This window comes from Phocoena phocoena, chromosome 10 (assembly GCF_963924675.1).
Source record: "Phocoena phocoena chromosome 10, mPhoPho1.1, whole genome shotgun sequence".
Lineage (NCBI taxonomy): Eukaryota > Metazoa > Chordata > Mammalia > Artiodactyla > Phocoenidae > Phocoena > Phocoena phocoena.
The window spans coordinates 66,550,515-66,573,624 of record NC_089228.1 but is presented as its reverse complement, the minus strand read 5'-3'; the positions used below and the strand labels follow the sequence as shown (position 1 = coordinate 66,573,624).

At 36.2% G+C, this 23,110-nt stretch overlaps 1 protein-coding gene across 1 annotated transcript in view; it reads left to right on the top strand.

Annotated features, from left to right (window-relative positions):
* The first annotated feature begins 1,187 nt into the window (after positions 1-1,187).
* The window catches only part of FKBP5 (FKBP prolyl isomerase 5), an 88,728-nt gene continuing 66,805 nt past the window's right edge, over positions 1,188-23,110 (top strand). Inside the window, exon 1 of the mRNA XM_065884975.1 lies at positions 1,188-1,296. The gene's annotated coding sequence lies outside the window, so the exon portion shown is untranslated. The remainder of the gene's footprint in view (positions 1,297-23,110) is intronic.

Here is a 23,110-nt window from a genome sequence, read left to right as displayed (position 1 = left end):
TTTGTTTTTTTTTTTTTTTTTTGAAATTCTAGTTTGAGAAGGGGATTTGTTATGAGAAGAAGGGTATTTCATTGAAGCAAAACGGTAATTTACATGGAAAGAAATTTCTTTTGAATTAGTCTTAGGTTAAAACATAATACTTATTAAGAAAAATTGAAATGTCATCTTTCCTATCTTAAATTTACTTGCACTATGAACTTTATATGGTCTTTTTTAAAAAAATGAATTTATTTATTTTTGTCTGAGCTGGGTCTTTGTTGCTGTGCGCGGGCTTTCTTTAGTTGCGGCGAGCCGGGGCTACTCTTCATTGCGGCATGCCAAGGGCTTCTCATTGCTGTGGCTTCTCTTGTTGCAGAGCACAGGCTCTAGGCACCACGGGCTTCAGTAGTTGTGGCTCGCAGGCTCTTAAGCATAGGCTCAGTAGTTGTGGCGCACGGGCTTAGTTGCTCCGTGGCATGTGGGATCTTCCTGGACCAGGGCTCGAACCCATGTCCCTGGCATTGGCAGGTGGATTCTTAACCACTGTGCCACCAGGGAAGCCCTATAAGGTCTTTTAAAATATCTTTGTTGGTCCTAGGTGGACCTCTCAGAATCCATTTGTAGAGAGACACACACATATATATATACACAAACACATAAATATATACACACAGGTAGATAAAGTATCTATGCTATATATATTTGCATTATATATGTAACTGTATGTTTGCTATATGTATATATATAAATCAATCCATCTATCTATACTGTGTGACTTCACAGGCTTATTTATATGTGAAACCTTTTTTTTAAAAATGAAATCGTGCTACACCAAGAGGAATAAAGTACATGTACACAGAAAGACTGATAAAAATGTTCATAGCAGCTTTTTCACAATAGTAATGAACTAATGGTTCATACAGTGACATAGATGAATCTCAGAAATATTATTCAGAGCAAGAGAAGCCAAACACAAGTATGTACTATAAGATGCCATTTATAAAAAATACAGGAACAGGCCAAATTTAGGTATGGTGATAGAAATCAGAACAATGGTTTTTGGGTAAGGGCTGTGGATGACTGGAAAGGGGCAAAAAGGAACTTTTTAGGGTAATGGAAATATTCTATAACTTGATTTGGGAATCAAGCTATGGAATTCAAGTGTACACCTTTGGGGTAAGTTTTCATTTTCATGTAATTTTTAACTTACAGAACAGCTGCAAGACCAGTACGAGGAACTTCCAGATTCACCAACTGTTGGTGTATACATTTGTTCACATTTACCCAGCTGAATACTTAAGATCCGTGCATTTTATGGTATGTAACTTTTACTTTCATAAGGAAAAAAAACTATAAAAATTTGTTGAAGATGAGGAGAATGACCCTGTTATCTGAAAAAAGTGAAATACCTCAATTTGAAATTAAGCAGTGCTTTAATAATGATGTAGGAGAAGAGAATTACTGACAGTCTTTTGTCTCTACATATATGTATCTATGCTGCTTCTCTTTGAAGTTTCATGGCAACATATTTCTGTTAGAAGAGACAAGATCCTGAAAATAATTCAAGGCAAACTGCCAGCCAGGAAACTGTGCTTTATTTTGTTATCCTGTGTAAGTCACCTAGGGAATGAGACTGATACCTAGCGATAGCTTCCTGGGAATTGATAATTCCTGTTAAGAGAGTTGCACACCAGTGTGCTAGGTTTTGCACAAACGTGCAGTCTTTACTGTCCTGGAACTCACCAGACAAAGAAGAGGCAAACAAAGCTGGTTGTCATTTGTGGGTGGTATTTATAGTAGGGGGAAGGATTGGTGCTTGTAAACCATATAAACTAATCTTGATCGTAGGTTAAGTGGTAAATCTAAGGTGGTGAATTTGACGCTCACTGTTAGTTTAAACTGTAATTTAAATAGGTTTAATTTAAAGCAAATCACTCTACAGCAGCCCTAAAACTATGTCAGTTGTTTAAAACGTTCAGCTTTTTTTCTCGACTTACTATTTTATATAATCTTAAATATGTGTTCTTCACAATTTAGGATTGGGCATTATTTATGGATATTCATTTTTTAATCAGTTTTTTGCATCCACATAAGAAATTTGTTTATTTGGTTATTTACTAGAGTGGAATATGATTTGAAGTAACAGAATGACTAGCCAGCAGTTTCAGCAAATTAATCATTGATAACTGGGGATGAACATTTATGTTGCCTTTACTAACAAAAACCATACATTTATATGGTCTATATATTTTTCTTTAACAAATATAAGTTCTTTGAAGAGAAAAATGACAAATGTCCAACTCATCCAACATGGATAAAAGGAGGACTTTCTCCATTTAATGAACATATTCATTTTCCTTTGAAATGACAGGGCCTTATCTCCCTTTCATACACAGTAAATTTCATTGGTCTATTGAGCATGAATAAAACATTATTTGAAAAGTTTTTAGAATTTTGTTTTGAGTTGTCAAACCCTAACTGCAGATAGAACTTTAAAAATATCTGTAGGTAGCCTTTTTTTTTTTAGACTTTTTTATTATAAAAGTTTTAAACATATCCAGAACTGGAGAGAATAATAATGAACCTCCGTATACCCATTCTTCAGATTTATTAATTATCAACATTTTGGTTAGTGTGCTTTTAAAAATTGATACATTCTCACAAATATTGTAAAATAGTAGTGGTATTAGTGTACCAGTTTTTTCTCTCAATTTTTTTCAAAAGTTTCGTTGTAAATAGAGAAATCTGAAAAGCAGTGTGTTTTATTTAACTCAGAGACTTAACTTTGGACAATCAGTAATTATGAAACTATTTTTATTCTAAGTTCCTTTCTGTCAATTCATAGCCTGGAAAAGAAAGATTAATTTTTTAGCCTTTTATTTATAATAAATTAGTCCAAATATTCTAATCTATAGAATAAGGTAGTACTGTTCATCTGGTAAGTTAGATTATCTTCAAAGTGTAGTGTCTGAGGAATGCTGTTGTCTAAATGTTTTGCTGTTACTTTCTCTTTCTCTAAAAACTCAGTCATTGCTGTGCTTTTTTAGGCTCCAAATGTATATCTTATGTCTAAACTCCAGGCCTTGCAAAACTGAGGCCCAAATTTTCACTTATGTCTTGAAACTAAATATGTTTAAATACCATCTCTGTAGCAACTGCACACCAACACCCCCTCTCTCCACCCCCAGTCAAAACGCTTCTCTTCCTGACTTTCCTCTTAGCTGTTTGTGACACCATTATTCTTACTGGTCATTTTTTACTCTTCCTTTGCTTCTTAAGCTCAGTGAGCCACTAAATCACTTTGTTTTTAAATGTCTTTTTATCTTTTCGTCCTTTTTCATTTCCACTCCAGTTGTCCTAATTTGGGTAACATGTTAGCAGGAAGTTATCCCTAATCTGTAATGAACTTCATACATATCAAAATTAAGATATGTTCCTAAAGTAAAATAGGGCATTTTCTTCCCTTTCAGAGAAGGCTTCAGTCAGTCTTATAAGCAAACACGTAATTTTTAAGGGCTAGGAAATCATTATATTTAAACCAGGGTGATAGAGACGATTTCCAAATCACTCAGCTCTAATAACCTCGTGAACAATGGCCAGCAGGGCCCACAGTTTATCAAGGGATATAGGCAGCAGACTTTCTTGGACCACAGAAACAGCCCAGAATGAGTTCCTTCCAGCAGAATATCTGCAGGTGCTTTGCAGTGGGGGAAATACTGAGTGTATATAACAAACTTTCAGGACTTCTTGTGTTTTTATGGTAAAAATGAAGATCTGTGGGTTTACCCAAAAACCCTTCTATTCCTTGTGGCATATTTCCTGACCAAGATAGTTCTTATCAAAAAGCCATTGTGCTGAAAGTGACATGATACTCTTACCTCATTACTTTCCCTTCTTTTTACAGGCTCCTAGAATTGACGGTTGTCAGAAAGATAGGAACCTGAGGTTAGTTGGAAAGATATAAAATAGAAATGGGAAAATAAGTGATATCCATTCTGCTTCCCACTAGCAGTTGTCCACCCTCCAGTGGTCTTGGGCCTGAGTCCTTTACAGATGGATTGTAGCTTATCAGCATGGCTTGCTTTTGGTCAGCTTATGGAGCTCTTTCTTCTTTCCGCTCTTCTGGGAAATGTTTGAATTTCTTCCTTGTAGAAATCAAGACCCAATTTAAGATTACTGACTTTGGGGATAAGAGAATAAAATTTGATATTGTTTTAGATAATCCAGAATACCTGATTATTTTCTTCTATGAGAAGTAGGAATAATATGGGGATTCTGAGATGCTTATGCAGAAATTAATTTAATAGTTATTACGAGTGGAAAATGGAAGAGAAAATTACACCGTTTCTAGGAAGCCTAGTATAGTAGGCATAGACAGGGATGAGATTCAGGAGTGTTGCTACATGATCTTACATGATCTACTTAACCTTACCGAGCCTTATATTAATTGTAAAATGAATGGGTTGGATTAGATAGTGTTTTAAGGTCTTTTTGCAGCTCTGAAATTCTAAAATGAGTGGTTTTTCAGGGGAAAAACTCCTGATTTATATACTGTTCCTGGTTAATGATTTTTTCAGTAATTGTTTCACCTACGTATTTTTCTGTTTCCGTTAAAAGTTAGGAAAATAAATAATTAAAGGAGTCAGCATTTGCAAAATGAATTAGATTTTAGTGTTTTCATCTATCTACATCTCTCTACTGGATTTATTCTGGACTCATTTTCACCTTCTATTTGTGTCCACTTTCCTGCTTTTCTTGCTTTTTCTTTGCTATACAGTGTGACTTTCATCTCCCTCTTTTTGCTGCTTCTCCTTGCTACTGGTTTTTTCTAGCTGTCCATTGCCCATATTTCATTATGGACATGGAATTCGCCAAATAGACCCTTGAGTCTGAGCTACTGATAAATTTAGACATCCTAATAGTTGTCAGGATTAGTGGGATCCTTCTACTCGATAATACAGAAACTAGAGAGATTAGTCCTAGGGTAGAGGGAGTGGGGGAAGCCTGAAGGGAGAAGGAAGGGGATGGAAGAGTTTCCAAGGATTATTTAGATATTTTGATTTAAAATATAAGTTAAAATCTTCCTTAAGTTTTGATGATGGTGGCTCTGCCTGTGATATCAGAGTTTGGTCCTGAAGTCTTAGTGCACTGTGAGTTTCATCAGGGCAGCAGCTGTGCCTCTAATTCTGAATCCTTGATGTTCAGCATAGTGCTGCAGAGTAAGCGGAAGTTGAACTGAGTTGTTGTTAGGACTGCTTCTTTCTTCAGGGTGTTCTGTGGTTGGCTGGAGATTAAGATTCTGGTTAGACCCTTAAGTAAGACTGTCACCACCACTTTGTGATATGGGACAAGATATGTAGCTTCTCTCTAAGCTCAGTTTCCTCATCTATAATAATAGGAGGTGCAGGCAGTATTAATACCTACCTAAGGGTTGTGAGGAATAAATGAGACAATACAAATAAAGTCCTTAGCCCAGAACCTGTCATATGTCTTCAATAAATATTAAATGCTATTATAGTTTCATTAATAAGCACTTTTGTATTCCAGATAATAAGTTCTGTTAGGTTCTAAGTAGCGTTGTTACAGAATAAGACAAGATCCTGTCCTTAGAAAAGATAGAACATGTGCACAAAAGATAAATAACAACCTAGGTCTTGTGGTAAGTGACAAAGGAGTGGTTTACTTAAGGTCTCAAGAGGCAGGAATAATTGCTAAGCAGGTGAGAACTTCAGGAAGGTGACAGAGCTCCACCTAAGCCTTGTAGGACTAGTTAGCAAGTTAGGAGGACAGGCTCCTTGGAGCCAGTTTGCCTGTGTTGGAATCCTGACTCTGCTACTGTGTAATCTTTAGCAAGTTACTTGACCTTCTTCCTAGGATTGTTGAGAGAATTAAATGAGTTTATACATGTCAAGTGCTTAGAATGGTGCCTCAAACATGGTTAGAGCATGATAAATTGTTATTATAAATTGGAGAAGGGAGAAAGCATTTGACAGAACACTGAGTGACAGTGAAGGGGAGATTTCATAGGTTTGTCTGAAATGATGAAGCCAAATGGACTGGAGGGAATAACCTGTTGGAAAATAGTGAGTGATTATGTTAGGGCAGAATTATGAATGATTAAGCCAGGGAGTATGGCATCTTTTCCATATGTACTGGGGGAACTTGGGAAGATTTCTTGGGTTATTTGTAAAACATTCTTGTGTGTTACAAGTAACATTTCTAAGTCTGTATCTCTAGCACTTCTCACTATCTTTCCTGATGTCATATAACTGAAACTACTATCATACTAATTTTGACGATGAAGCTCATGATCCTCTATTCTGAACCATTATGCCTCTTTAATTTGTCCATTTGTTTTTGTAAACATGTATTTTGGGCTTTCTCTTTTTCTCTCCATATTCTAGTTGTTTACATAATTCTTATTCCTTTTCTCCAGAGTTTAGTGGGTTTCTGCTATTTACCTCCCTGTCCTCAAAAATCCCAGTCTAGATCCTAAATCACCGAAGTCATAAAGTAGAAAGGGCCAGGGAGAGGGAAAAAGGGGGAGGAAGGTAGGGAAGTATGCTCTAGTCCAGCAGTTTTATTGTACAGATGAGGACGTTGAGGTCCAGAGGAAGTAAAGTCAGGATCCACAGCTAATTAATTAGTGGCCTGTACCTTTCAGAGCTAAACTAGGGCTGCTTTTTTACTGTCGTCCTAGTATGACTCTTAACCATCTGGGTGGGAATTACAGTAGTATTACCAATAATCTTTCTACTAACAGCTATCAAACACCAAGGTAAGAAACAATTTTACTGCCAGGAATAATGTGGTAATAATTCACTCTATTCTTAATGAGAAGCCCATGATCACACTTCTTGGACAGGCATTACTATTCTTAAAGTAATATTTAAAACCAAGGCTCCAGGGCTTCCCTGGTGGTGCAGTAGTTAAGAATCTGTCTGCCAATGCAGGGGACGTGGGTTCGATCCCTGGTTTGGGAAGATCCCACATGCCACGGAGCAGCTAAGTCTGTGCGCCACAACTAATGAGCCTGCGCTCTAGAGCTGTGAGCCACAATTACTGAAGCCTGTGCACCTACAGCCCGTGTTCTGCAACAAGAGAAGCCCCCGCAATGAGAAGCCTGCGCACTGCAAGGAAGAGTAGCCCCTGCTCACTGCAACTAAAGGAAACCCGCGCGCAGCAACGAAGACTCAAGGCAGCCAAAAATAAATAAAATAAATTTATTTAAAAAAATAAAATTAAAAAATAAAACCAAGGCTCCAAAATCTTCTTTAGGAACAAAAGGGTTCCTTTCTTTTATTTTTGGAGTTGGAAATTATAACTATAATAGTGTTGTAAACATAAATATCATTCTCAAAAAAAAGTGGACTTCTGTTTCTGTCATGGTGGAACACAGGTTCTTTTAGAGTGATTGATAGTCCAGTAAGATTAGCATGAAAAGTTGGGAACTATTGTACTTTCACCTCACAGCCCCCAGCCGTGTACTTCTACTAGTACAGTAGTCTCTAAGTTTACATCTTCTTTCGTCTCTTACATTTTACCATATGCCACACATAATGGTGAGAAACCTATTTAAGCATTGTTTTCTTCTATATTGTTTTCCTACCTAAATGCAATGTGATAGAATGTCTTTTATAAAGCCCTAAGCTTAGTGTCTGGATACTCTAGTTGCTCAATAAATACTCCCTTCCCTTTTTACAGAGCACGTAATTTTTTCTCATTAATGTCAGTTCCTCATCTCCAAATCACTGTCACACTACTTTTCTTCCCTTGAAATGTCGTTTTAAATTTGACAAGATGCTGTCCTTGCATTTTGAAAATTTGTGTGACGTACAAATACGTTTTAGTCACTTTAAGCATAATTTTGTCATAAAATTATTTCACAGCTAGTAATCTTTTCAGGTTCTATATTCTTTCCCATGATTAAAGAAAGAAAAAGTGGCATGGGTTACATAAAAATACCCTAGACCTCTCTGCTCATCCTGCCATATTCCTTAAAAAAAAAAAAAAAGACTTCTAACTGGATTCATTTTTACGGAAATACTAATTTTTCTTTATCATTTTCAAACACTGTGAAGTTGAATTGTATAATACACAAATATATATACAAAAGAATTTTTTCCGTGTCCTCAGTGCTTTGTATCAGATCACTTAGTTGTATTTCCCATGGTTTGGTTTCTTTTTCCTGTCTTCATTTTTCTGAAGGGAGAAGGGATTTTTTTCTCTCTTATGATCTGTGACTTGTTTTGTATTTAGATGATTACTCTTTATAACAAATTTTAACTTCTATTTGTGCTATTGGGGGGAAGAGAAATGCTTCAAAATTAAATTTTAGATTTCTTTTTTGAGGGCTGTGTGTGTGTGTGTGTGTGTGTGTGTTTCTCTCAGCCCCTTCAGATAATATATAGGAATTTGTTTCTGTTTTTAAATCTTTTTTATGTTGAACTGTTTTATTGTTTGAAAGAAGTCTTTTAAGCTATATTTTATGAGTGGTTACTAGCCTTTCCTTGTAAATTTATATAGTAATAGTACTATAAATTCTACTCTATATAACTATATGTTATATATAATACTGTATTATATATGTTATATATATAGCATAAATATATATTAATACTATGCTGTATATAGTATATAATAATACTATATAAATTATATAGTAATTTATATAGTAATACATTTTGCTGTTAACTTCATCCTTAGAATATTAAGTTTTTTGTAATTTAACTTATTTGGGTATGTCTTGCAATTCTCATATGTTGAGAGAGGAAGGAACAATTGGTTTTTGTAACTCTTATATAAATTACTTGGCTGTCTTCCATTTATTATCATTTTCTTTTTTTTAATTTATGGCTTCTAAAAGTGAAGAGCTTTAATATTATGCATTCTTGTAGACCGTAGTCTTTGTTACAAAATGTGCTCATTTCTCTTTTCCATGTTTAATATGACTATGCTTAGGTTTTCTGTTTAATTCATGGTGTATTTTTGTTTAGTTTTCGGCTGGATTTGTCAGTTTGGGTTGTAGTTTCTTTTCACCTTCGTGTTGTTTTTGTTCATTTTCTTAATATCTCATTTTATCTCCACTTAACAAACTTTTTGGTATTACCATATACTGAATATTTTAATATGTGTGTGTGTCTGTAGTTTCTAAACAAGTGTGACCGAGTTTCCCTCTTTTCTTAAGATTCCTAGGCTATTTAAATATTTTTATACCTGTTGTCTATTTTGCATCTAAAATGCTGATAACAGTAAATAAGATTTCAGTACACTTTATGTGAGTTAATTTTTTATGACAATCTAGCTTTGCCAGACCAATTTTGTTAGTAAATTAAAAACATTTAAAAATTACTAATCCTCCTAATCTAGTGTCCCTCATTTAGTAATTTGTTTTGATCCTTGTGTCATTTTATGAGTCTTTTATTTGGAAGACTTGCCAGTGACTTCTAAAAGTGAATCATGAATTATGTGAAACAATTAACTTTGAAAGGGGAAAATAACTATACATTTTAGGACCTACATTTTATATAAATTGGGTTTTTTTTGTTTTTTTTTTTCCTGCGGTACGCAGGCCTCTCACTGTTGTGGCCTCTCCCGTTGCGGAGCACAGGCTCCGGACGCGCAGGCTCAGCGGCCATGGCTCACGGGCCCAGCCGCTCCACGGCATGTGGGATCCTCGCGGACCGGGGCACGAACCCATGTCCCCTGCATTGGTAGGCGGACTCTCAACCACTGCGCCACCAGGGAAGCCCCATTTTATATAAATTGGATTAACAGATTATTCAGTGATGTAAAGATATCTTTTAAATTGTTTCTGTATACTCTGTATTCATTGAAAAGATTTGATAGCTTGTAATTAAAACTAAAAAGGCAAGAAACATTAAAAACAAAGTCAGAAATTCAGCATAAATCACTTGAGAAATAATGAGCAGGATGAGGGAGTGGAAAGAAATCTTTACAGCAATAATCTGAGGCAAAATATTTTCTGTATTTGAACATTAAATTTAGCTCTGAGCTTCCTGGCAAGCAGGAGAAAAAAGGAAACAGGATGGGTTTCACAGTTATTGTCTGATAAAGAAAGCTTATCAGTTTTTCATGGGAGAGAAACTTTTTCTGAGTTCTAAGTTATAAAAAGAGGTTATGTGAATTCTTAATAAGGAATATAATTTATATTTCCATTTTATAGCTTAATTCCTGCTATTGCTGTGTTAGCTGTGATATACCATTTATATGCACTGTAGTTATATTTGGTCATATTAAGTTCACATCCACTGTTGTCAGGAGTGGAAATACCATGGCTAGGGTGTGTTTATGTATTGCCTCTAGAATTGTAACCATTGACGAACAGGAAACTGAAAGCTAAAAGTTCAGGAAATGTATTGTATTTAGACTTTGTGGAAAAAATATATATGATACTTAACTACTGAAATCCATGGCTGTTTGAAGACTGAAAAATTTATGTGTGCATTTAGTTAGAGAATAATATTATGGATTCTTATAACAATGCTGTCAGATGCTTAAATATGATAATAAATACAGTATGCACATTGTGTGCCAGGAAAATTGTGCAATGCTAGAAAAAATGCAATGGATTATAATATGTGTTCAGCTATACTCTCAAGAAATAAAACAGCTGGCACAGCAGTTGAATTCTTCAAGGATATCTTATTTTCAGAGAATTACAGAGCTTTGGTTTTAGTTTTAGTTCCAGGGAAGGAGAGGTCCCTGTTTTACAAGACAGTCCGTTTCACTCTTAGGAAATTCTAATGGTTAAGTTTTATTTTCTCATATTGCATTGAAGTTTGTTCCCCTGTAATTTATTAATATACTCTATAGTTTTCTTAGTGTTGAAAGGAAAATGGTTAACTGATAAAAATTATTATTTTTAATAAAGGTGATTTTAAAAATTTATTTATTTATATTTATTTTGGCTGCTCCGGGTCTTAGTCGTGGCACGTGGGATCTAGTTCTCCGACCAGGGATCGAACCTGGGCCCCCCTGCATTGCGAGCGTGGAGTCCTACCCACTGGACCGCCAGAGAAGTCCTGATAAAAATTATTTTAAAAGTTAAATATATTTCAAATGCTTGGGTTTGGGGTTTTGTTTGTTTGTTTTAGGATTGTGGCATTTTAGGTGCCTCATGAAATACTACCTGTAGGAGCTTTATTTTTGAAGTTGTTTAAAAGATTTCTGTCAGATCATAAGTGATTAACATATATGCTGCGTAACCTGTATTACTGTTTTTGTACTTAACTATTTTAACAGGATGTGATTTATATGGTTTCAGCATTCTTTGAGACAGCATCAAGTTTTAATAGCTTTTTAGAAATGGGAATTTTCTAATATTGTATTTTTGTTGCTGTTCTGTTTCAACAAAAGTGATCAATTATGACTGTTTTCACTGCCAGTTTTGTGATTTGAAGTTATAGTCACACAAAATATTCAGGGACCACATTAAATGAGAATTCTATTTATTACAAAGTTCTTTTAGGAAATTTAGCTGTATTATATGTCAGCACTTATAATCATTTGAATAGCCTCATTAAAATTAGCCTCTTTTCAGGATTGATTTGGATTTGGATCTGTTAGGGTCATGTGTTCACCTCTGAACTGTTGGGGTGGCCAAGGGGATAAGAAGCTCTGACTGGCAAAGACTGGGGATTGGGCCCACCCCGGGAGGTGAGGAGCAGTGATTCCCCAGTGGAAAGTCCCAGAATGCTGTTTGCAGCAGAGGGTGGAATGGGCTCTGGGCTGACAAAACAAGGAGTCTCGACAAGGCCAGACCATAAACGGCCTGGTATAATGGGTTAGGGGCTTGGACTTGAGGCAGTAGCTGATCTGTTGTTGCAACAGAGGATTCTTTTCAAGAACAACTTTTACTTCCTTCTTATTGTGTAGTACATGGTTATTGTAGAAGAATTTAGTAAGTAAATATAAATCAATGAAGAAAATAAAAATTTCCTATAATGTTTTTTCTTTTGAATTTTCTTAGCTAATTTCCCTTAAATTTTATTTAACATCTAAATTACTTTCTAAATTTTGTTTATTTGAAATGGTGCTTGTTCAATTGTTCTTTCACAAATTCTGTTTCTGTTAACTTTTAAAATTAATTATGAAGGAAATAGGAGTTAATAACATTTAAAGCCTTTGTTTTTGTTTGATATAATTATTCTATTAATTTGTTTCTATTTTATGGGAAACCGTAGGCATAATGGGCATAATGAGAACACAGACCTGGAAGTCAGTGGTTCTTACAGGAGAAACAGGAAAAATGGAGCAAAGACTAGGTCTGTCTTGTTCACGGTTATGACAGTATCATCAGGCACAATGCCTGGCATATAGTAAGTGTTCCATAAATAGTTGCTGAATGAATGGATGAGTTTCTCATTAAGCACTTTGAGTAGCTCATATTTCCTGCACTATGGATAATCAAGATCAATTATATTCATCCAAAGTTAAGAGTCTTTGCTGTGCTCTGCCCTTTTTTAAAAATGAAAATTGAATAAATCGATTGTTTTAAAAAATACATATGTGTGTATGTACATGCACACACACACAGTACAAAAAGTAAAAATCCCTTGTTTCTTCCCCTGAATCCCATTCTCCAGAATTTGCTACTATTAATGGTTGGTATATTTTTTCTAGATATTTTCTTGCATTTACAAATGTATATGCATTTTTTCATACAAGTAGAATAGTAATTTACACTGTTGTATAACTTGCTTTTTCCCTTCTTCATGCCATTCTTAAACATCTTTCCCTATCAATTCATATATAACTGCTTCTTTATTTTTTTATTTTTAAAATTTTTATTTATTTATTTTTGGCTGCATTGGGTCTTTGTTGCTGCGTGCGTGCTTTCTCTAGTTGCGGTGAGTGGGGGTTACTCTTTGTTGCGGTGCGTGGGCTTCTCATTGCAGTGGCTTCTCTTGTTACGGAGCATGAGCTCTAGGTGCGCAGGCTACAGTAGTTGTGGCTCGCAGGCTCCGGAGCGCAGGCTCAGTAGTTGTGGCACGTGGGCTTAGTTGCTCCGCGGCATGTGGGATCTTCCTGGACCAGGGCTGAAACCCGTGTCCCCTGCATTGGTAGGTGTATTCTTAACCACTGTGCCCCCAGGGAAGTCCTGCTTCTTTATTTTTAATTGCTGCATAATATTCCATTGTGGAGATATATAATAATAGTCAATTAAGGAAATTTCAGTTGTTCCCCCCCCCTTTTTTTTTTAACCATTACAACAGTGTTTAATATTCCTTCCACATATAATTTGTTTTCTTCTGTGAGAATATCTATAGGTAATTTCCCGGAAGTGCTATTGCTGGGCTAAAGGATATTTGCACTTACACTTTTTATAGATGTTGGAAAATTCATCCTTAAAGATAGTATACTACTTTGCACTCTCATTTAAGGGTATGAGGTGTTATTTTTTGATAACTACATACTTCCATTCTGTGGATTAGAAGTGTTCAGCTTTTGAAGATGAATCCTCATGGTAATTTGAGTTGTCAGAAGATGATGCATTAAGTCATATATTCCCACTGCCTGACATAAGTAGTTGAAGTCAAGTGAAAGATGGTGGACTGTACTCTACAGACCTGTAGTGTGCATTGCACTGATCCAGATGTGGAAGATCAAGTTGTTGGTTTTCTAGGGTTTTGTCTCCTTAGTATGTTTAAGCTAAACGTTCATGAGTGACAGTCTGGAGGGGTGGAAGGACCTGAGTGCTGATTTGAGAAGTTTAGTTTTATTATGCTGGGGAACTCTTTTAAGTCCTTGAATTGGGGTGTGTACCGTGTGAGAGAGGTTTACTGGCAGTATGTACAGAATGAATAGAAGGGAGTAGGCTGGAGGTAGGCAGGTCAGCTGGAGGGCTGTGGTGACTCAGGAAGGAAAGGAAGAAAACCCAGAATGTGGTGATAGCTATGGAATTGGAAAGTAAGATAGTAGGAAACACAATGAACAGTTGGCAGGTCCTGTTGATTAAATGGAGAAAAATTAAAGTTATAGGAGAATAGCCAGACAATACAGATGATAAAGTAAATGGAGAAGGAGCCAATTTTGAAAAAGTGGATTTTCTTTAAAAAATAGGGATATAAAAGGGTCCTGAAGTATTGAGTATCTATAGCCAGGCAATTTGGGAGAGATTAAAAACAGGAGAAGGGAAGAGGGAGAAATTATAACTAGATCTGGAGGTTATCTTAATAGAGGCCATATTTGAAATTAAGAGTGGATGAGTTCTGGTATGAAGTGGTTGACAGGGGAAAAGCTGTTGATTGAAAACTGCATTTTGAAAAGAGATACTTGCAATAATAGGAGATGGGATGAAAGAATAATCAAGGAAAGAAGCAGCAGGTAATCTGAGGGGTAGGAAAAGAATCAGGAGCAATGTTACTGGGATCTCACCTTCATTCTTTTTCTCTACATATGATACTGTGTTTACTGGATGTTTTCGAGGTAGCCACCATGTCCTTTCTTTTGTGTAATACCTCAGAAAATTTTGGTGTGAATATTTTAAAGATGGAGTTAGTTTTATTCCTGACTATTATACTTGAAAAAAGCTCTTGGAAAAGTAGTTTTGGTGTCATGTGCTATGTTCCTTCTGGTTTCATAAAATCTTTTCATCTTGTTTTAATATCTGTAGACCTAAAGCAAGAAAAAGTACAGCTTATAGTTGAATAGATAAAAGTCCAGATACCTCGTGCATTTTCACTGCTCATTTTAAAAATGTTTCCTGGCGGGCTTCCCTGGTGACACAGTGGTTGAGAGTCCGCCTTCCTATGTAGGGGCCACGGGTTCGTGCCCTGGTCCGGGAAGGTCCCACATGCTCTGGAGTGGCTGGGCCTGTGAGCCATGGCCGCTGAGCCTGCACGTCCGGAGCCTATGCTCCGCAGTGGGAGAGGCCACAACAGTGAGAGGCCTGCGTACTGCAAAAAAAAAAAAAAAAAAAAGTTTCCTAGCGATTGAAACTTGGCTTAATAACAAATGATAAGAATGCATATCTTTTTAGAAGAACATAGTGTGAATTTAGAGTACACTATCTTGGTGCTTGTCTGGATGGAGCCTAGTCACTGGAAATAATCTAGAATCAAAGCCAGGACCCTGCAACTTCACTTGAGTCAGTGTGTGAAATGGTTCGAATGTAGGCTCAGGAGTCATTCTGCCTTGCTCCACGGTGCAGTAGCAATATTATGCATCTGAATTTCACCATCTGGAAATGCTAATAACAGTTCCTATATCAGGGTAATTGAGAGGATCCATCCTGGAACTTATATTCTAGTAAAGAGAGATGGGAAACTTACAGATAAATACATGTGCCAGGTGGTAAGTGGAGGGAAAAAAATGGTAGGATTGATTGCCATTGTTTCTTGCTCTTTTATATTGGGTAATAGGGAGGGCCTTTCTGATAAGAAAGTGTTTGAACAGAGACCTGACGGAAGTGAGGGAGCAAACTGTGCAGCTGTTTGGGGCAAGAGTTCCAGGCAGAGGGGACAGCAAGTGCAGAAGCCGTGAGTAGGGGTATATTGAAGGGTACAGCAAGAAGGCCAGTGTCATAAAAGCAGAGTGAGTGAGAGGAGTAGCAATAGGAAATAATTTCAGAGATAGCCACTGACCGGCACGTAGGGTTTTAAACATAAGAAGGACTGGATTTTATTCTGTGTGAGATGGGAAGCTCTTGGAGGATTGCCAGAGAAAAATTTTTTTGAAGTCTGTTTGATTGTCACTTCTTTTCTTTAAAATGCTTCAGTTCTCTATTTCCTTTGGAATACAGTTCAAATGCCTTATTCTGGCACACAGGGTCCTTCACAGTCGGGCCTCTGCCTATTTATTTAGCATCATCGGCCTCCTTCCCACATGTACACTTCACTTCAGCTAAATTGGATTACGTGCAGTTCCCTGCATGGGTCACGATGATTTGTGTCTTTGTGTTTTTCTGCATGCTGTTTGCCCTGGGAGAAACTGTCCTCCTCAGCTCCCATGGTCATTGGCTCTGTTTTAGAGGGTCCTCTTTGTGTTCCCAGAGCACCCTGTACCTTGTTCTGTCACCATTCCCTCCCCTAGCCACTTTGTACTCAAGCTGCGTAGTCCTGGAATGTGCTGTGTTCTTTTACCAGCCTTGATTTTACTCTTGCCACACCCTTGCCGGCTGAAATTATGCCCACCCTTCAAGAACGAGCTCAAACACTGCCGTCTTTTCTCTACTTTATAAACCTTTATAAACTGCTATCTTTTCCCTACCCTCATAAATACTTCATAGCTCGGTTATACTTAATCATAGTTACTTTGAATAAAAATGTTTCTTTCCCTTACCTCACACAAAATCCTTGGCCTTACTCATTTTCAGTTTCCATTGTAGCCCCCAGTATAGGGTCTTGTACAGATTTCACATTCAGTAGATGCTCCAGGTATGCAGGATTCATATGATAATTAGAAAACTTGGGTTTCAAGCTGCTAAGGACCAAAAGCAGCAAAAATGAACAGTTAAAGTGAGATGCCTATTAAATTAACAAAACAAATTTATTATAACATAATGTTGATGATGGCATGATTACTCTGGTTCTCTCATATATTTACTACTAGTGCCAAAAACTAGTGCACCCCTTTTGAAATGTAGTTTGGCAGAATGTATTCAGGCATATAAATGCCCATGTTTTTTGAGGTGGTGATATCACTTCTGGAAGTCATCTTCAGAAAAGAGCACAAACTAGAATAACAATTATTAGCTACCTCTACCACTAATGTTGATAGTTTACTATGTGACAGGCACCATGCAGAGCCCTTTACATGCGTTACTTAATTTAATTCTCAGAATTCCAAGAGGTGTGAATACTGTTAACCTCATGTCATATATGGGGAAATTGAGGCACAAAGAAATTAACTGACTTGCCCGAGATCATACAGCTGCTATGTTGTAAGTCAAGATTCCTACTAACAGAATTCATACCCTTAATTATATGATATGGTAAAAGCCTAGGCACAAAACTGTTCACAGCAGTGTTATGTAGAATAGATAAGTTGGAAGCAATGTATATCATTAATTATGGTCCATCCATTTAATAGAATAATAGAAAGCTGGATAATAGAATAGATTTATTGAAATAAAATTCACATAGCATAATATTCACCCCTTTTAAAGTGTACAAGTCAGTGGTTTCCAGTATATTCACAGAGTTATACAACTATTACCATTATTCTACTTCAGAACACTTTATCACCCCCAAAGAAATCTCATACCCGTTATCAGTCACTCCCTATTTCCCCATTACCCTAGAAGATCACCAGTCTCTTTTCTGTCACTATAGATTTGCCTGTTCTGGACATTTCATATAAATGGAATTGTACAAAATATGGCATTTTGTGTCTGGCTTTCATTTAGCATAATATTTCTTGGTTCATCCATGTTGTAGCATGTTATCAGTACTTCATTGCTTTTCATTGCTGAATAATATTCCACTGTATGGATATACCACATTTTGTTTATCCATCATTAACTAATGAACATTTGGGTTGTTTCTACTCCTTAGCTATTATGAATAATGCTGTTACAAATATTCATGTACAAGTTTTTGTGTGGACATGTTTTCATTTTTCTTGGAATTGTTGATCAAATGATAACTTTAACTTTTAGAGGAACTGCCAGACTGTTTTCCAAAGCAGCTGCATCATTTTACCTTTCCACTAGCAATGCATGAGGGTTTCACCTTCTCCACATCTTTGTCAATACTTGTTATTATCTCTTTGCTAATAGCCATCCTAGTGGATATGGAGTAGTACTGCATTGTGGTTTTGATTTGTATTTCCCTGATGACTAATGATGTTGAGCATCTTTTCATGTGCTTATTGGCCATTTGTAAATCTTATTTGGAGAAATGTCTGTTTGAATCCTTTGCCCCTTTTTTAACTGAGTTATTTTCTGTTATTGAGTTAAAAGAGTTCTTAGTATATTCTAGATACAGTCTCATTATCAGATACATGATTTGCAAAATTTTTCTCCCATCCTATTGTGTTGTGTTTTCACTTTCTTGATGGTGTCCTTTGTAGCACAAAAGTTTTTAATTTTCATGAAGTCTAATTTATCAAATTTTTTTTTATTGCTTTCAGTTTCACATAAGAAGACATTGCCTAATCCAAGGTCAGTGAAGATTTACCCCTGTGTTTTCTTCTAAAAGTTTGATAGTTTTCGCTCTTACACTGAGGTCTTTGGTCCATTTTGAGTTCCATTTTGTATATTGTGTGAGGTAGGGTGTCCAACTTTGTAATCCTTTGCATATGGAGATCCAGCACCATTTGTTGAAAAGTCTGTTCTTTCTCCCATTGAATTGTCTTGGCACCTTTTTCAAATATCAATTGTCCATAAGTGTAAGAGTTTATTTATCAGCTCTCAATTCTATTCCATTGATCTATGTGTCTGTCCTCATCCTAGTACCACACTGTCTTGATTACTGTCACTTTGTAGTAAGTTTTAGAACCATGACGTGAGTCCTCCCAACTTTGTTCTTTTCAAGGTTGTTTTGGCGATTTTATTCTGTTTGCTGTGAACCTATAACTGCTCTTAAAAATAAAGTCTGTTTTTAAAAAAAGGCCTCCTGAATTGTAATGTTGGGATTATGGTGAATTCTTTTCTCCTTTCTTTATTTCTCAAACTTTCTGTAATATATAACTATATAATATTTATAATTTTAAAAGTTTAAGTTTTGGCCAATAGAATACTTTTTTTTTTAACTCAAGAGACAACTCTTAGCTCTGTAGCTAAAAACCAGAGTTACCTGACTTTCCAGGAAGAATGTATGAAAGTGAAGAGCTGGGGCATAACGTTATGGTTAGAATGAGCCAGTCTCAGATTTAACACTCAGCTCCACGAATGCTCCTTTCTGTCGCCGGTTTCCTTCAGTTTCTTTTTCGTCTTCTCACTCTCCATTAAAAGCCCTCCCTCACACGCTAACTAAGACTTTCCTCAGAACATTTAGGTGAAATTTTTGGAATCTGGCTAGTCTGTATAATGGCCATTGAGAAATGAAAAGAATTGTGATTGAGTAGCATGGGGGCAAGGAGCCAGATAATGCAGTCTGAGCCACAGAAGTCACTTTGATGGAAGGTGATTTGGGGCGGGGGGAGTCATCCAAGTAGAGCTCTTTATGGCCTTCTCTTCCCTTGTTGTGTTCTGTCAATTTCTTTGCATCTGTATATGTTGTTTTCTTATGAAATCATATGCTGAGGGCAGAGATCTGCAGGTGTTGCTAGGCTAGTTAAAAGTTTAAATAGACACACAGAGAAACAAGCCCTGTAACTTGGTGACAGCCTGCTCTTCCTATGTTGTTTGTAAGTACCGCTACAGAGTTTGCATGTTCTAAAGTTTGGGGGCTTTCTTTCCAGTTGAAGCAGTATTAAAATCTCAGTTTATTATTATTTTTTTGCATATAATAGGTGTCCATTTGAGGTTTGTTCCAAAACAAAAGCAAGTTTTATAGACCTGCTAAAGACTAATACCAGTGTCAACCACAAGCCAACTTTTTTGTAGCATTGTGACTTTGAAGTATTAAGATGATTAACAATGTATTTTTTTAGTTGAATTAATCAAAGGAAGGGGAAAACAGTTTTTAACTCAGATTTTTAAAAATTGTGGTATATTTATTAATGGCATTTAGAAATGTAAAATCATAATGTTTTTATTCTTATAAGGCTTAAACTTATCATTTTCTTACATAGATAAAAGAAAAAATGAGATACCACAATTATCCAAATTTCCAGAAATATGCACAAAATCATAGTTTTGATTGCTGTCTTAAGATCAAGTACCTGCCATTTTAGGAGAGAGATATTTACTGTCAGTTACAGGCTTTGACTTTTGTATTGTCGTGGAAAAACTATATCCTTCAAATTTCAGACTGTCAAAATTAGTTCTAGATAATGTTTATTTTCTAAGATATTTTCTTGCCACTTGAAATTCCATTCATAGTACTTGTGTCTTTTTACTGTGTCTCCCTTTTTCTGGCTTAAAAATATACTTGTGGGCTTGTGCTTCTGGCCAAGTTGGAATAACAGAGATTGGATTTACTCTCTTGGCTGTAATCACATAACTAACAAAAAAACAAACAAAAACCCCAGAAATACTATATAAAGTTTCAAATACTGACCAACTGGCAGCACAGGACAATGATTCCCAAGAAAGCAGAAACAAACAATGAACCCTACAATTATCCTAGCTTACTGCCTGGAGAGAGTTTCTAGGCTGCAGCATAAGGAGGGGAATCCCAGACGGAGCCCATCAGTCTCCCTAGTTGAGGAGACAGAGCTGGAGGCCAAGGAGGCTGTAGTTTGGAAAAGAGAGAGCTGCACAAGGAGGAAACTCCAAAGGTCTGCAGAGAGTCTCCCTTAAGTCTTCATATGAGTAACAATTAGTACTTATGTTGTATGGAAGCTACCTGAAGCCAGGAACCACCCAAAAGGAGTAGAGGGGATAATCCCTGATTCTTTTTCAGGGTTAAAAATAGTTTGTGTTCCCACCAGCCATAGGAAAAAAACCTCATAAGTCACAGAACATTGGATAGAGTACTGAGAGGGTATTGCCCCAGCAGTGGTGCAAATGTAGACCTAAACTATAGACTGCTGTGATCCTTTCTAACAAAGCTTAAAAATAGGTCTCAAAAGGATCAAACTGTTTCCAAGTAATTTAACTGCATCCCAGAACAAAGCTCAATGTGTATAGTTATGCAAAAATATCTAGCACTGTATTATCAAATAACAAGTGTTGGTGAGGATGTGGAGAAAAGGGAACCCTTGTGCACTGTTGGTGGGAATATAGATTAGTACAGCCACTATGGAAAACAGTATGGAGATTCTTCAGAAAATTAAAAATAGAACTACTGTATGATCCAGCAATTCCACTCCTGTGTATTTTTCCAAAGAAAAGAAAATACTAATTAGAAAAGTTACGTGTACCCATATGTTCATTGCAGCATTATTTACAATAGCCAAGATATGGAAGCAACCTAGTTACCCATCAGTAGATGAAAGGTTAAAGAAGATGTGATCTTTATACCATTTGGACAACATGGATGTAGAGGGTATTCTGTGGGAAATAAATCAGAGAGAGATAAATACTACATGATTTCACTTACATGTGGAATCTGAAAACAAAACAAATGAACAAACATAACAAAACAGAGACAGTGTTATAGATACAGAGAACAAATGGGGAGTTGCCAGAGAGGAGGGGAATAGGGGGAAGAAAGAAATAGGTGAGAGAAATTAAGAGGTACAGACTTCTGGTTGCAGAAAAAAATGAGTCAAGAGTATGAAATGTACAGTGTGGGGAACATAGTCAATAACTAATATCTTTGTATGGTGACCTATTGTAACTAGACTTATTGTGGTGATCATTAGACTTATTGTGATGATCATTTTGAAACATATAGAAATACCGAATCACCGTGTTGTGTAACAGGAACTAACATAGTGTTTTAGGCAATTGTACTTCAAAAACAAACTCATAGAAAAAGAGACCAGCTTTGTGGTTACCAGAGGCAGGGGCAGGAGGAGGGGAATTGGATGCAGGCAGTCAAAAGGTATAAACTCCCAGTTATAGGATAAATGAGTACTAGGGATGTAATGTACAACATGATGAATATAATTAACACTACTGTATTTTATATAGGAAACTTGTTAAGAGAGTAAATCCTGAGAGTTCTCATCACAAGGAATTTTCTATTTCTTTAATTTTGTATCTATATGAGATGATGGGTGTTCACTAAACCTATTGTGATAAATTATTTCATGATATATGTAAGTCAAACCATTATGCTGTATACCTTCAACTTATACAGTGCTATATGTCAATTATATCTCAATAAAACTGGAGGAAAAAAATATCTAGCTCTCACCAAGGTAAAATTTACATTTGGCCTCCAGTCAAAAGCATCAGACTTGTAATGAAGCAATCCATGAGGAGGAAAATTAAAAAATAGAAACCGACCCAGAAATGACACAAGTGATAGAATTAGTGGACAAAAACATTAAAACAGTTTTGGCTATATGCCATATATTCAAGAAAGTAGAGGGAAGATTGAGAATGTTAAATGCAGATAAAAAATACATTTGAGACATAAATTGAACATCTAGAGATCAAAACTACAATGTGCAAGATGAAAAATAAACTACATGGGATTTACAACAAATTAGTGCAAGAGAAAAGATTAGTAAACTTAAAGCCATAGCAATACAAACTATCCAGAATAACACTCAGAAAGGAAATAAGACTAGGAAAAAATGAATAGAGCATCAGTGAGCTGTGAGACAACTTTAGGTGGCCTAATATATGCATAATTTTAGTCTCAAGGAGAGGAGGGGGTGCAGAAATTTTTTTTGAAGAAATAATGGTCAAAAATTTCCAAATTTGATAAAAACTATAAATCTAGAAATCTTAAAAAAAAAAAAAGAGGAAAAATGGAACAAAGAACAGATGACAAATAGAAAACAAATAGCAAAATGTTAGGTTTACACCAAACTGTATCAATACTTATATTAGCTATAAACCATCTAAACAATCCAGTTAAACGGCAGAGCTTAATAGATTTGGTAAAAAAGCAAGACTCAACTGCATGTTGCCTACAAGAAACCTCTGATACGTAGTAAGATAGAAATAGATTAAAAATAAAAGGTTGGGGGCTTCCCTGGTGGCGCAGTGGTTGAGAGCCCGCCTGCTGATGCAGGGCACATGGGTTCATGCCCCGTTCTGGGAAGATCCCACATGCCGCGGAGCGGCTAGGCCCGTAAGCCATGGCCGCTGAGCCTGCGTGTCCGGAGCCTGTGCTCCACAACGGGAGAGGCCACAACAGTGAGAGGCCCGTGTACCGCGAAAAAATAAATTAAAAAAAAAGATAAGCAAATAGACCCATAGAATGGAAAATATCAATTAATTTTTGAGTATGGTGCCAAGTCAATTAAATGGAAAAAATTTTAGTCTTTTCAACAAATGGTGAGGAACAATTTGAGATTCATATACAAAAAACTAAATCCACACTGTATATCATATATAAAAGTTAATTCAAAATTGATCATAGACCTAAAATGTAAAGCCCAAGTCAATAAAATTTTTAGAAGAAAACATGTTTGCCTTTGGGTTTGGTAAAGATTTTTA